At 45.1% G+C, this 15,790-nt stretch overlaps 1 protein-coding gene across 1 annotated transcript in view; it reads right to left on the reverse strand.

Annotated features, from left to right (window-relative positions):
- LOC119375132 (signal-induced proliferation-associated 1-like protein 2) overlaps positions 1-15,218 on the reverse strand; it is a 99,019-nt gene extending 83,801 nt beyond the window's left edge. The window contains exon 1 of the mRNA XM_037645327.2: positions 14,801-15,218. The gene's annotated coding sequence lies outside the window, so the exon portion shown is untranslated. The remainder of the gene's footprint in view (positions 1-14,800) is intronic.
- Positions 15,219-15,790: the final 572 nt, after the last annotated feature.

Consider the following 15,790-nt stretch of genomic DNA (forward strand, 5'->3'; position numbering starts at 1 on the left):
CGACACGTGCCTATAAAAAAAAAGGATACCGTTTCAAAAGACTTACAGGAATCGTCAGAGACACTGCAACGACAGGAATGATTTTTTTTTTTGCCTATCAGCTTCTGCAATGAAAATCTAGCAGAGAAAATTTTTAGTGAAACGTTAGCATTAGCTTTCAGTTGCAGGAGAGCACGTGTGACGAAACCTCGTCCAAGGTTGCGACATAAATAGTGGATGGGGCTTTGCTTCTCAAATTAGCTTGGCAGTACACTGGCACAGATCTCCGATTAGTTTTAACAAACTGCAATTCCTTAATACGCACTTAGATCTAAATAGGTGAGCCTTTTAAATCCTCTCGTAGTGAAATGTGGAGGCTACAGCCAAGAATCACACCCGCACTTTCTCAATGCAACTAATTTAACGCAGGTAACCAAAATGAGCCCAGACTTAACACGGAATCAAAAAAAAAAAATAAAGGATACAAGCATGTGTGAAACATAAGCGAACTGAAAAATCTCGCTTAGGTGTTTACCTTTCTTTCTGCCCTCGTAGACAGACCAGTATGACTTGCGAATTCTGGATTGAGCATTGGTTCGCTTACTGTATGAGTGGTTTTATTATGATTGTAGGGCCATCACTTTGAACGAACCTATTCACTGATGCCTCGCTAGACCATAGCTTAGTTCAAGCGACATTGACACTTACGTGAAGCCTCGCGAATGCAGGACAGCACGCATTCTCGGGGAAACCATGCAATCTAGACCAGGGGTTGGCAACCTGCGGCCCGCGGGGCAGTATTATGCGGCCCCCGGCACGATGTCAGAACCCCCCCTTGACACTTCCTATCTGAAGGCCAACATGGCAGTTTTGACCTCAATTAAGGTTAGGCAGGAACAAAGAAAGATCGTTTCCAGTTGGCATTGTCCCCGTCTTCACACTTCGCCAGATGACACCTTCACTTTCTTTGTTCAGCAAGTATGTCCAAGCACCAAGTCTCATCGAAAGAGTTTTTTTTTTGCTTTTAACCTATGTTTGTAAATTGCAATTTGGTGACATGTGTGCTTAAAATAAGCATGATTTCTATTACAGTTTTGTACATTAATGTCAATTCGCCAAATTTTTTTCTCTTTGCTAGCAAAGCGCCACCCCCGCCCCCTCGATGTGGCACCCGTCGTTTCAGCTTCATTCAACTTGGCCCTCCGCTTTGAAAGGTTGCTGACCCCTGATCTAGACCAATAGGCTTTACTCGTTTCTGTTTTTCAACAATGCCACAACTGCCAAAAATAACTTGTTTTCCTCTTCCCTCTTACGGCTTATAAAACATGCGAACAAAACGCATTAGTCAGCAATGAGCAATCTACCAAACGTATCTTGCCCTCTCCTTATCTCGTGGAAAGGCGTAAATAAAGTCCTTTTTGCGAGCAGTGTTGTGTCACCGATAAGCATAGCAGAGACTCACTGACACTGGCCACTGTGGCAGCACTCGGTGCCGAACACGTCCAGTTTATCGGGGAAAAGCGAGGCACCCAGAAAAAGGAAGTCCAAGCTCAGCATGCCTGCTGTGTTATCACTGCACACTCAGTGCATATCAAATATCTGCACAGAGATAAGGAAGCCACCCTTCCATCATAAAAAAAAAAGGGTGTGCAAACACAGATGCACGAGAAGAAAGCAAGACGTTTGTGTTGCGTTCTCTTCCCCCGCGTCTGTGTTCGCACCGCTTTACCGTGTTTCACGATGAATCCTTACCAACAAGCTCAGTTGTCTTTTGTTCTCAGCTTCACACCTTTCAATTTGGCAGCAATAGCATTGGGAAGAAGGAAGCATGTTCGTAGCCAAGACAAGACCGAGACCGTTTGAAATGCACTATATGCTTACAGAACAGCAACCTTAATGCCGTAACCTCACTGCTGTGTTACTGAAGAAATGATTCAATAAATGTCTGCTCTCCAACATCCTGTATCCTTTGTGAATGAACTAGCTTACTGGCTATCCCATTGCGCTGCTCAGCTTGAGGTCTTGGGTTCGATCCCAGCCACAGTGGCTGCATCCCGATAGGTGCAGAAAGTAGAGACATACTCTGCGCCTGCTATATTTAGGTGTGTTTTAAGAAACTTTAGGTATTCAACAATTAATCCGGAGTAAATGATGTCTATATGACAAGAGTTTGGAGTAAGAGGACATCAGACTTTGTACACAAGCCGCTTGTGTCTGCTAATGCAAAGCTCTTTATTATTAGCTAGACTGTGGATTTCGTAAGTAAAACAGCTAAGTCTAATATATTTTCACAACAAATGCTTACTCTGCATTTGCGTCCTTGCAGCCAAGATAATCTGCCAGTAATGATGTTTTGAAATATAGAACGTGATGAAGTATAGGTTTTTGATGGAAACATGTCTGGTCGGGAAGCATCATGATACAAAGCAAAAGATTAATATCTACCACAAGAGAAGAAGAAAAAGGTTTTTTGCCTCCCCTGATAGAAGCCTAGTTCACAATATGTTTTCTTGCGTTGTGAATGAGGCTCCTGTCAGTGGTGCTGACATATATTTTTCTTATGCTTTGGTGATTGGTGTTACTATTTTACTTTTGATCAGAACTTGTGATATAGTTCACTCTGTGCATAACTGTTTTTCACTCAAGTATTGAGACATCATCCGCAGAGACCGCTAGTGAACAGGGCACGGCAAGACGTATCATGCAGGGATCCATATTCAAATGAACATACAGACTTCAGAAAAATATAGAAGTGCAGAAACAAGACAGGTCTGCTCAGATAGAGCAACAGCTTTTCTGTGCCATGCTGCCCATACTGAACGAAAACTCACAATTTTAAATGAGAAAACAAACCCAGCGCTAAAAAACTTGCCCCCGCCAACCACCAACCCATCTTTCCTTCATTTCTCGTTTGTCAATAACCCATTATCCGTGAAAAGGAATTTTATGTCGTTTATGACGAGTAAGAATTTACTTATACAACTGTGATTTCAGTAAAACTGAGAAGCACAGGTGCAGATTTGCTGCAATGATTAATACTTTTTCAAGGAAAGTTAATTTTTTTTCTAATTCTACTAAATTTGTAGACAATTCTGCAGTTGCAGAAGCAAGGTTATGAAAGCAAAGAGCACACATAAAGAAGCATTCCAAGGATGTAATTCATGTTGTTAGAAGTAGGAAAAAGCAAAATGCCTCCTTTAAAATAGCGAACCATGCAGTGCAAAATTTGATTTTTTTTTTTTAGTTCATTACCTTTCTTTTTTCTGTCTGGTAAAATGCAAACCATCGTATGCCCCAAGCTATGCTGTTTCAGAATATGACCAGTGAAAGCTGTAGCCCTGTCAACATTAGCCAAACAACTTTGCACAGCAAGAAAGGCAGAAAATTGCCAAGCCTTTGTTTCAGTGGCTCACGAAATTGTAGGAATTAGCTTTTTTTTTTAAATTTCATCACGAATTGACTCAATGCCATCACACATATTCAAACAGGGCATCTCAATGTCCGTAACAATGTCCTCATTTGCTTTGACGCAGAATATTTCGAAACATCGAGACATTTCTTCTCTCACAACTATTTTGACGACAGCTTTGGAAGGAGACCAGACAGATTCCTTTTAAGAAAGACCTATAAGTTTAGGGCTGAAACGTCCCAAAGGTTTAGGTAGTTCAAGCTGTTAGGGCTCACAGTAAGTGATGTCGCAGCATATTTCACATGTTTAAACTGATGCAATATGATGAGTTAATTAAGGTACGCAGAAACTGAACAGTTCAACATCTAACAAGTTAAAAATGGGTTTCAGGTTTTAGCCTAGAAAGGTGAAGAGAAATAAAATTGATATGAAAATCAGTTACGTGATACAGCTTGTCCCAGAAATCGCCGCAGTTAAATTCGCAAAGGCAAAGAGCACCATATGAACATGCATATTCGTAAGAAGTGCAAAACCACACACAGGGACAGCTAGAAAGAAAGACACTACACAAGCACTTCTTACGAAGATGGATCTATACCAACTAGCCCGTTACACTTGTTTATTAAATGAACATGCATAGGCAGATATAGACTACAGTGGCAATTATATTACCAAGTAACAGTCAGCATTTCATGCTGCTCGAAAAAAAAAAAGAAATACTTTACAAATGTTTTTGCGTCCACAGGTTTTGGGACCTTTCTCTCTTGCATTGAAGGTATGCAAGAGCAAAACACGCTTTTCCACAAGGCAGTGTGACTACGCTTATTTCAAAATGACATTACGTTTACCGCTTGTCTGTGTAAAACAATTGGGAAAGCATCTGCCCCAATAATGATCCCTAAAGCACTTGATTAGTCCCTTCTATTGCTAACAAGAGAGATAGCAAGGGAACAATATCTTCTTTCGCTTAGCGATAAAGCAACGCTAGCGTTGACCAATACCTTGCGCAATGAGATATGGGCAAGCAAACATGCCCAAAAGCTGGAATGGGCACTAGCAAACATTTAGTGACAATGTGCCTTTGTCAGCGATATCTTAACAGGTTGCAGGATGCATTGAAGAATTGAGCGACTTCTCCTGTGCTGCGCGCGTACAGGCCGGAAAAAATGGAATAAGTGACACGAAGAGATAGAGCAGACAACAAAAAGACGGTAGCATGAATTTGAGAGGTATAACGCAGGTAGTGAATAGGCTAAGATAGCATCAATCATAAGGAAGGAATCATGTACACACAGTATCCTGTGCAAGAGAATTCATGCCGAGAATGCACTACGCAGTAATGGGCAATCTACAGACATAAGAGGCTGTCAACTGATGCGTTTCACGCGCCTAGTCCACCAACTGTAATTAGCTTCCCCTGGTGCCCAATTATGGAAGAATGCTGGCTATTGCTTCAAACACTGTATGGCCACCTAACCATTACTATAAAACCAGCAATGCCTGTTGGCTTCTTGAATGCACATGTGATCATACCTGCCTGCAGTAAATAAGACAGAAACAAAACCCCGACTGTTGCATGTGTCACACTACAATACACCACATAATTTGCAATTGAAGACTTGGATAGGCTATCAGGACTACACAGCTTTTTTGGAAGAGAAACTTTTGGGTGCATGGGGATGTGATGACCATGCCCTGCAAATCCGTGTTTGACTGCGCCAAAACAATAAAACTGGAGGCAAGTCTAAGCCAACATAACATTTCTGTTAAGCACCTTAGTGAGCAGTAAGCCCAGGCACTAATAAGACCACCCTAACTGAGCACAACCTTATTCTTTCTAACAGCCATACTAGCTGAACACTACCTAATCCATCCTAACGAAGCACTACCTGATCCATTCTAACTGCCATCATAACAGAGCACCAGCTACAGGGCTGAGTCTGTATCTTCTTCTTTCAAGCGGCAGTGGAGGTGTTCGAGCTCTCTTCAGCATCACAATGGCCCTTAGTAAGAATAGCGGCTATTCCAGCGACGACACAATAACAGGATCACAGTATGGTTTTTGTCAAATGGCCTGTCTATTGTCACAACCATGATGGCAGAGGTCAGCAGACGACGCAAGGCTCAACAGCACAGTTTCGAGAGACATACATTCCTCAATACAATCGCGCCCATGGTATTTGGCTTGAAATTTGAACAAAAGCCTAGGGACACGTGGTGAAGGCCACGGCCAAACTAGATAGCCAAGCCTTGGGACCGCAAGATCAAGATCTCTCCCAGTGATTGCCAAGCCACCCTGTCCTGCACGAGCCGATTCTATTTTATGCTGGCAAATATCTTAATTTTCTCGCTCCACCCTAACCCTTTGCCGTAACCAAGGAAACTTGAGACATCTACTAACAACACGTATGTTAAAATAATGATTTATACCACACCTATAAAGGCGATGAAAAGGACAGTGTCCTTTTCATGACTGTCCTTTTCATCGCCTTTATAGTTATTTGTGTGAACTTTTATGTTAAATAATTCTTTGTAATAGCCAAGTTATGGCGCATTCATTCTGTAATTACATTGTGCATATTATTTTAACAGCAGAGCTGTTTAAGCTGGCTGTAAAAACTTTGGTGTGTACGGAAAACTATCATCATCATAAACAGGTATGTGCCACAGAAATTAGGCAAGCCCCACAACTCCCCGCTGGTCCACTAAAAATGAAAAAGGCAACAGACGGGCAGCAAACACCAATTAAGATTTCTAGACAGATGTAACCAGTAACCGAGAAAAGCTTTAATAAACCGTTGGGATTCTCCCACTAATAAACACCGTGGTCACACGTTTCAATTTCGCTGAAGCATCTGTACGGAGTGCTTCAGTGGTACATACAACGAGAGAACACTAGGAAACGGAAAAGACAATGGCGGCTGCGAAAGACCCCGAAGCAATGGAAGCCCTATGTGAACGACGACGTGTCCATAAAGCTACGGGAGGTTCAAACGCTTGGTTTCAGAGCGAGTTTCTGTTTCTGGAGTTTGGACATCCGTGTCGTGTCTGTGACTGTCTGTAGTCTAACTCAGGCCTCTCTGTGCTGAGAAGCAGCCTAGAAACAACCTAACACCACCTACCTGAAGCCTAGCAACAACCTAGAAGCAACCACATGAGACTTCAGAATCGTCCAGCTTCGCTGTTTCAAGCATTACGTGACTTATTGCAAGCTTCGCCATTTTGTTAAATCAACATGCACAGTGCTAGCATAATTTTTTCTATCAATAATGTCATCATAGCTATCCTTCAGCAAATTTTGCTTTGCATCATGACCTCATGGCAACATCAATCACGCCGGTACTGACCTTTGCAGGCTCAATTTAGTGTCAAATTAAAAACATCTTCCAAGTGCTTTCTAACCTTTAGACTTGCTGCTACGCAGATATCACTGTTTATGATGTGCGAGAAGCACAAGGTAACGTTTCGATAACTTTGAAGATATATGCCAGTAATCACTTAGGTGGCAGTTAAATTTTTCCAGAAAAGACGGTATGGCACTGGATAGAAGAAGCCTGAGTGTGCAAAGAACCCTGCAACTGAAAGGAAAGCCTCGGTACAGACGTGAGTGACACTTGCGGTTATCCGAAGACGAAAGGGCAAATGGCTGCGGCTCTCCCATCTGTTCGCTTTTCAGACATGTTTCGTTTCTAGGCTGGCAACTGCTTTCGCAACGTTTATCCCACTCTGCCCTGTCAATCACCTGTGTGTTCCAAAGCTTGTTGTACAGAGGTTCTTCTTGACGCGATCTTGCTATGTTCTTGATTGACCGATGGCCGCTTCAAGACACGGACGTTCCAACAGATGCAGTACAGCAAAAGGTTCTACGTACAACTTGGCCACCGGGGATCTTTGAAAAGTGTACTTCACACTTGGTACAACCTTGAGCTCGCTCAGCACGTGCCCATGTGGAAGTGTGTGGCTGCGCTTCATGAAGTGCGAGCAAGTTTGCGAAGTGTCAGTAGTCGCAATTGGCCATCAAAGCAAAGAAAGCTCTGTAGGAGTGGCAATGCATAGAAGCTAGCGATACACACCTGCGCGAAGCCAACCGGCTGTCCAGGCTTCCTCGAATGCCAACGTGCACTTGCCACAAGAGTATTCTGTGCTCATGCTAAGAGTGATCAACATAATACGTGGACGTTATTTCATTGTGCCAGCACAGATATGTAGCTGCCAGAGCCACAAAATCCTACAGCCTAAAACTCGTCAATTATGATGACTTTCGAACTGAAAAAGTGCATCAAACAGCATGAAATGTGTAGGAATTGTAACCGACTCATATGCATCACACCACGTCCGACAAAAGTCAACCGAGGCCGACAAATGTCAACCAAATATTCACATAATATGTGCAATATTGAAACAGCCGACTGTTGCATGGCATATCGTATGTAACGCATGGTACTGACACGGGCAGCGCGGGCCATACATTGCAGTGATGTGCCAAAGCAAACAGAGCGACAAAGCATTTCTCTGTGCTTATTGCACTACGGTGCACCACTGCCATTTGAGATTTCTCAATGCACTCTAACGCAAACTTAGCTGCGTTGCTTTTATCGCATTTACTCAAAAAAAAATATCCAGAGGAATGAAAATGTCCGTGCTTCACGAGGAATATAAGTGGTGTCCAAATTCATTTAATTGGAACATCTTTTTCTTTACAAAACATTTCCCACTTTCCAAAATAGCCTGTTGTTTAGCGAAGCTGAGAAGAAAAAAGACGTTACAGGGTTTATCCACCAACTTGGAAGCAACATTTTATGCAATAAAAATGATTCAATGTTCATATAATCATTCTGGAAACATATTTGAACAAAATTGAGATTCGAGGAGCACTTTTGGGTGTTTCGAATGAAAATTTATTATTTCAAAAATTATTAGAGAAATACACATTCATTATTCACATAAAGACTATTCATACTGCAAATATTAACAAGCTAATGTTCCAGAAGTTGTTTCAAAGTGTGGCTGAGTGTTTGCCAATAAATGCATCCGAATTTTTCATAAAATGCAAGCAATTAGAATTTTCCTGCATTTCGTGGTGTGCAGTCTGCCACAACATTATCAGGAGTTATACACCGCATCTTTTGTGGAATCAACCAACCGAGGCCGACAAATTCGGCCAAATCACATAATATGGCAATTTGCAGCGTGTTGCAATATGTACATTGAGAGCGATCATTGCGTGATGTGCCAAAGCAAACATTTTTCGTGCCACAATCGTTCCTTTCAACCCACAGCCATACACAGACTTCATTTTGTTCTCAACCAGCAATGTTTTTTTTCCTGGTCAACCTTGTTTGCCAGTGTGGCTGAGTGTTTGCCAATAAATTCTTTTTCGCGTTAGCATTGCATTGCATTGACTTTGTCCGCTTCGTTCGTTAATATTCATTTTGTTCTCCTGTGGTCAACAAAGCGTGCTTGCATCATTGACTTTGTCAGTCTCTTTTAAATGTTATGGATAATATCACTTGATATGGCATGCACTTTTTTAAATCTTAGGCTGTTCTGTTCATTCCCTCTGTATTTGTTGGGGTGCGTGTGTGTGATTTTTTTTGCTTTGTGCATGCTCAGCTTGTAATATGCTTTTGCATTGTGCTCCTGTACGCATTCCTGCCTAAGGCCTCATATGTATGCGAGCAGCGTACAATGAATGAATGAATCGAATGTTTACGGAAAGTATACATGAGACCTGATTGTTAACAAAGAGGTAAATACCCTTGGTGCTGTACTTCTAGAAAGACGTAGGAGAACTTTTTGTTAGGTGAGTTGGTGAACGTTCATAATTGCTCTGAGAATGATACATATGTGGCGTTTTTTTCGAAATGAGCTAAATCCAGAAACCGAAACCAGCTCCAATATTGCTCCATTGGCAAGTACATTCTCTGAACTTTCCTCTAAAAGAGTTATTGGAACGAAATGGGTCAAATACCAACAGCTACGTGTGCTCACAGATCTCGTTTCAAAACGAAATTGAGCCAGATCCATGCGCTGTATGGATCGAAATGAGTCAAATCCAGTATGCCGATAGCAGAGCATTTTAGCGATCACGTGATTCAGCAAACATGGAAGCCTCCAATTTCCCGCCTGACTGCTCTGCCTGTTTTCTGGGTGTTTCCCTTTTCGGAGCTGGATTATCATGGATTCTGAAGGAAGTGATCAGCGAGAGATCTGTCCCCCAGGCTCACTGTTTCCTATGGGTTTTCAGTCAGAACTCCATCATACCAGTCTTAAAGGTAAATTTCAATACAGTTTTTCAAGAATACCGCATTGAATTCAGTGTCTCAATTCAATATGAGCCAAATCCAAAGTTATCACGCTAATAACGGTGAAATCCGCTGCATATTTTTTAATTGATTGTCGCCAGAAACTTCCCCTAGCCGACATGTAAAACATATCATAGAATAGCTTTGACAGCATTGTATTTAGTTTGCATAACAAATTTTTGCCGTTTTCTGAAATTCTGTTTAGATGGATTTGACTCATTTTGAAAAAAAAAAAAAACGCCTCATATGTACGTGTATTTCTGCAAATAAATCAGTTGTCAGCGGCGCTCTGTCCCGTGTCCTTCCTTGTGTTTGCGTTCTCTCGCGCCTTAAAAGCAATTAAGAAAGACGTAGGCAATCTACCCATTGTGTTTGTGTTATACTTACAAAAAAGTCACAAACAATCTTCTGTATTGACTGTACCTTGAGAAAGCCATACATGTCAGTTCCGGCAGCTCATAATGAGGGATCTCCTGCTTAGAACGTACACTTACGTTAAGCGACAATAATCATCGCCTACCTTGCTTTAAACGCCAGTACTTCCGTGTCATCCGTAGTGTGTGTGCTATCAGTGTAACATAGCATTTTTACAGGAAAGGAGTGAACGCTGAATTTTCATGAAAGGAAGCACAACCAAGCCAGATGATGGTTACCGTTGTGAGAGAAAAAAAGGGCACGAATGTTTTCAGGGCGTACTATGCACAGGTGACGTCTCTAACTTGCATCAGACGTTCTATATCTGGATCCTCTTTCCCAAGTTGCTTGGCTCATCAACAAAAATAAAAGGAACAAAGTGGAAGGCTGCACATTTGCTTCGACGAATTTTGCAAGAAAGTGACGCAGTCGGCATAATTTAATAGAGCTTCAGTGTCCCAAATTACCTGCACTGTTTAGTATACATGTCCATGACAGCAGTGACCAAGGGCCATAAGGATGAAACTGTATTGCCTCCTTTCGATATCTGTTTTATGATGTCTACATGGGCAGCTAGGAAGTTATACCTCCAAGTACTTGTATATGTTACCATTACAAAAAGAAATATAAATAAATAAAAGTAAAAAGAAGCTGTCCCTACAATATGGCGACTACATCTTTACATTTCATATGCCCTTCTTTGTGCATGCATTACCATCGTCATGTGCGTACATTTATCGTTAGTCATCGGTGCGCCCGGATCATCAACGTACATTGACCGTTCTTGTGGCCTTTGCAGTGTCTCAAGCACTCACTTAAAGGTCAGCCTAGCTGCTACGTCAAGTACAGTGGAAGGTGCCCCTCAGTCATCTGTTTTTATGCCATAATGCAACAAAAAGGCTGTTAATGACGTACTGAAGAAGACAAAGTTGCAACTGGTTCCTCGCCACCTTTTCTTTTTGACATCTTTTTTTCAAGATACGACTCACCTTTCAAGGCAGTGTACAAATTTAGTTTTTATTTGAGCAAGCCGAATAAGTTGTCTGCATGAAACGTCTTGCTTGCTTTGAGATGAGAGGTGCGTGTAGCTGTTTCCACAGGAATCACTTTAATAGTCACGCAGCTTTTGAAAACTCGGAATGAAACTTGAGGCAGTAATAGTAAGCAATGTATTTTACAAGCAGTGCTAAATCACTCATGTATGCTTTCCTATTCCCAATTTGGGGCTACTATGTCAAGAATTAAGAGCAAATAAGTCGAGTGCAATGTTGGTTAGCAAAACTGCCGCTAATGATGACACGCACCATTGACGCATACTGGAAAAATTAATTATTAGATACGCCATATTATTTATTCTAAAAAGACAGGGCGTGACGGACACAAGAAAGAAGTCAGGACACCACAAACGCCAACTAACAACTGAAGAAACGCACAACAGCGGAAAAGAAAGAAGGTGTGAAAACTTATCTGCGCACGCCATATTAAGTACTCCAAAGCCTAACTGGCCTAATGTTTAGCTAATAGGCTGCAATAATGCATGGCAGGTGTGGCACTGGCTGTAAATTGATAAGCGGGGTTGAAGTCATGCAGTAAAGATTGTTTACAATGATTGGGTATCATACACCATTGCGGCTAATCCACTTTCACTTGTTTTTTTGTTTTGCAATGCAAAAAGGATGTTGCACCTCAACGAGGCCAATGTTCTAGGTAGTATAAAGAACAACATGCCCCTCGCTGAGCTTCACCTGAATGCCCCTCACTAACAGGAAACAGAATCAAACTGCCAAGTTTACTGGGGTAATATGCCTGAAAGGACACTGAATCAAAGAAATGCGAGAAAGGGAAAGAACAAGAAAGGGTGTAGAGAAAGTGGAATCCCGCTGCATAGTACGACCACTTGATGCTGCTGTGGCATTTGCGGCGCTCCAATAATGCGCCCAATAAGCGGCCTCGTGCGGCTTACCGCAACGATCACGATGTGTAGACCGCACGGGCGCGTTTTTTTACCGCGCAGCTTATCCCGCGCGGCATTCATTAATACGCGCACTCATAGCGCAGCTTCACCCGTGCGGGAAAGGATGGCCAAGCGGCGTAACATTTTACCGCATACCAGGAGCGAGCGCTACGCTAGCTCAATGAAATATTCGCGGCGCAGCTAGCAGGAAGAAAAAAGAACACCCGCCAACTTCGCGGCGGCTCAAGACGACGGAAGGGAAGGCGTCCGAATGACACAGTGACCTTAGGTCGCATACGAATGGTCCGCATTAACAATTTCGGGGGAAAAGCCACGTGACCGGGCAAATGCACTGCGCTGGCTAGAGTCCGCGGTCTTTGGCTGTCGCGCGTCTTCGCCGTGGTGTTTAATGAAAGCGCTTCGCGTTGTGTACCGCCTGCATCTGCTCTAGGCGGTGTCCTACCTACGCGCAGGAAGTCGATTCATGTTTACCGCTGGAAATCGCAAAGTCGAATCCCCGTTTAGCACCACAAATCCTCATGGAAAATGGCCTTGTTTTTTATATCGCCGAGCTCACGTGTTGATGGAATTTAGCACGATACCAACGATACCAGAATTGCCGGATAGCGTGAGCACGTTACATATCAGAGGAGAGAGGAAACACCTTAGTGGACCGCGATACGGGAATACCAAAAAGGCTGACGTCACAGCCTCAGCAGTGCATTTTTGGAGGCTCACGTCTATTTACCACAACCTAAAGGAGATTATGGCGCCGCCATAATCCCCTCTGAACTAAAGTCCCTGAAAAACTCTGGACTGAGGTTCACAGACGTGAGCCCCCAAAAATACACTGCCGAGGCTGTGACGTCAGGCTTTGTACTCCCGTGCCAGTGTCTAGAAATGGGGTTTCTTCACTCCTGTGAAAAGGTCTCTATACTTTCGTGCGAGTGGATGCTGCAAGAGCAAAGTGGCGCTAATTTATCGGCTCAGCGCCACAGCGAAGAGAGTCTGGGAATAAAAGGAAACGACGGGACTTTTGAACCGACGTTGCACAACGGGCGCCCGAACGCGCCTGCAACCTTTGCGCGGCTTCGGATAAGTAGACAGCCGAACTCGTGCGCCTGGCAAGGCAGCTAGTACGTCCAACTACTTCCAGAAATGAAAACACACTGAGGCGAAAAGTTTGAGAGAGAAAAAAAAGAACCGAAATGCGCGATCTCTGGTGGAGAGCTTGCAGGGCTCGGGATCAGAAGCAAAGCGGGCGACCCCACACAGAGCGGCTTATGCCTGGGCGGTGCTGTCGGTGGCACGCGTGCACGATTACATGGCGCCGCGCTTCAATTGCGGCGCGTGCGGTTGCGTACCACCCGCGTAACGACCGAAGTAGCGCAGCCGTCAAGAAAACGCGAGCCAGGCCAATGCGGCAAGCAACGGCGAGGCGGGGAGAGATCATGACCAACTTAAAGGCTACGCACGCGCGCGCGCTTGAAAGAAAGAAAAGAAACCGTGTCTTTCGAAACTCGCCGTAGTCGTCAGGGCATGGGTGCGAGCGGGCAGTTAAGAAGCGTGCGAACTGTCTGGGCGGTGGTGTTTGTTGCAGGCATAAGAAAGCGTGAGCGCAGCTAGGAGGCACTATGCGCGCATGCAGATTCGCAGGCCTGCAACGCACTCGCGTGGGTTCGACACCCATTCGCGCAAGCTCTGCCGGAAAGAAACACAACCGAGAGACGTTCTTCTCTGCGCTGCAGTGTTTGACCCCGCTTCTTCCCGTTTGCGAAAGGCGTCGCGCACACCGGCCGCCGGCTTCGACATTCCGAGTCGGCGCCCACACGTTGTAGACGTATACGCCGTCGAAAAAAGAACACGCCTATCCTTACGTCCTTCCCGCTCGCGAACACAAACTGCGAGACAATTTGCCGGGTGCTCAAGCACGTGTATCATGCAGCACCTCAGCGCTACGGCGAAGAATGAACGACTACACGTCGTCTCGATCATCAAGGAGAGGAACGCGGCCTTGGTTCCTCCGTCAAAACGAAACGCGCGGTTTCGAAGGGCTCCTCCCAGCGCGACATAATGGACCAACGGGGAGGTGATGGCGGGGGGAGGTCAGCAAGCCCTTTTGTCGTCGAGACAGCGCGTTGTTGCGCTAGCGTTTTTGTTTCTTTACTTATCCTCGTTCTTCTTTTGTGTCCTAGACAGACACACAAAAAACACATCCCTCCCACCACTCTAGGGCACAGTACGTTGTGGGAAAAACGGCGGAGGGGGACCGCGCGTAAAATAAAAAAAGAAAGAGAACAGTTAAAAAGGAACCAGCGGGACCGGAAATACCAGGCAGGCTCGTGAAGCGTACAGCTCGCCCGAGTCGCGAACGAACAGCTAGTGCAGATCGGTACATATCACACACGCTGCAGGCAACGCGATGGCATACACATGCTTCCGATAAGCCACACACACACAGTCGAGCAACGAACATAAATGAAAGTACCGAAGCCCCAAAGGTGAGCTGCAACCTTGCGAGCGGGCGCGGCGAGCAAGTAGTGAATCACGTTCGCGATGCGGCGACTTTCGCCGCGGGGCAAGAAAGAACAGCACGCGCGTTGAGAGGTCGCGCAGCAGCGACTGCTTGTCCTGACACGCGCGCTACCGCATAGCAAAGCACGCAGGGTCCTTTGGGAACCTCAAGCGACCGCCGCCGCAAGCCACAGCGCGGCAAGGCGCAAGAAAGAAAAAACTCACCGTGTCGATTCCTCCCGGGCAGTCGCCGCCAGTTGATCGAGAAAAGAATAGTGCAAAATTGAGACGATGCAGAGCGCACCGCACCGCTATGCACCACAACGATCACAGAGCACCCGCCTTTGTTGACGCGTCGTCGCGGCTCTTGCACCAGGAGAACACATGCGCGCTCACTGCGCTTCACTTGCCGAGAACCAACGCGCAAAGCACCACACACTCATCAAGTCAACGCGGTCGAGCACTTTCACAGAAGCCCAACCATGCTCAGTAGTCACCGGCGATACCGAATGCTGCGACGGGCGCGTCGTCCGCGGCTGCTCATCACACGAACGAGGCAAAATCCACGTTTCCGACGATGCGGCGACACTGACGAGTCCATCTGTGGGTCGCCATCACGGACGAGCGCGCTGGAGCTGGCGTGTTGCTGTTATGCTGCTATTTTGATTGTTTACCTCCTCGCTCTTCCTTCGCTTCGGAACGTTTTCATTCCGCTGGCCCTCTCCACTACTCGGCTGCCTGGAGTGCAGGCTGGGCTTCAATGCACTTGCTTCAATGAGTTGCGACCGCAGCGGCACTCATCGGCGGTCACGTGAAACTGCCTCTCTGACCCGCTCATTTTCCCGGGTTGGCCCGGTTTGTTTTGCGCCAGCTCGCGATCGCCCAACTGCGACGGCACTAGCTTGCGCTGACAGCAATCTGTCTACAAACAGCATAACCTGGCGCGTCACTAGTTAAAAAGCCCGTTGTAACCACGCACTGAACGCAGTCGGCAGTGACAGTGCTTTTCGCGCGAAAGAAGCAAGAAAGGAAAAGGTCAAGATACCAAACCACCAAACAGCTTCTGCATGCATTTCCAACGGCGGTGGCGCCACCGTGGAGTGTCGCTCGCAAACACAATAACGTCTACAGGCGGCGCTGAACCGCGGGAAATTCAAAACAAATATACGGCAGTCGTTTATTCGGGATGGTTTATTTCTATGTTATGGTACCGAA

Source organism: Rhipicephalus sanguineus, chromosome 11 (genome assembly GCF_013339695.2).
Source record: "Rhipicephalus sanguineus isolate Rsan-2018 chromosome 11, BIME_Rsan_1.4, whole genome shotgun sequence".
Lineage (NCBI taxonomy): Eukaryota > Metazoa > Arthropoda > Arachnida > Ixodida > Ixodidae > Rhipicephalus > Rhipicephalus sanguineus.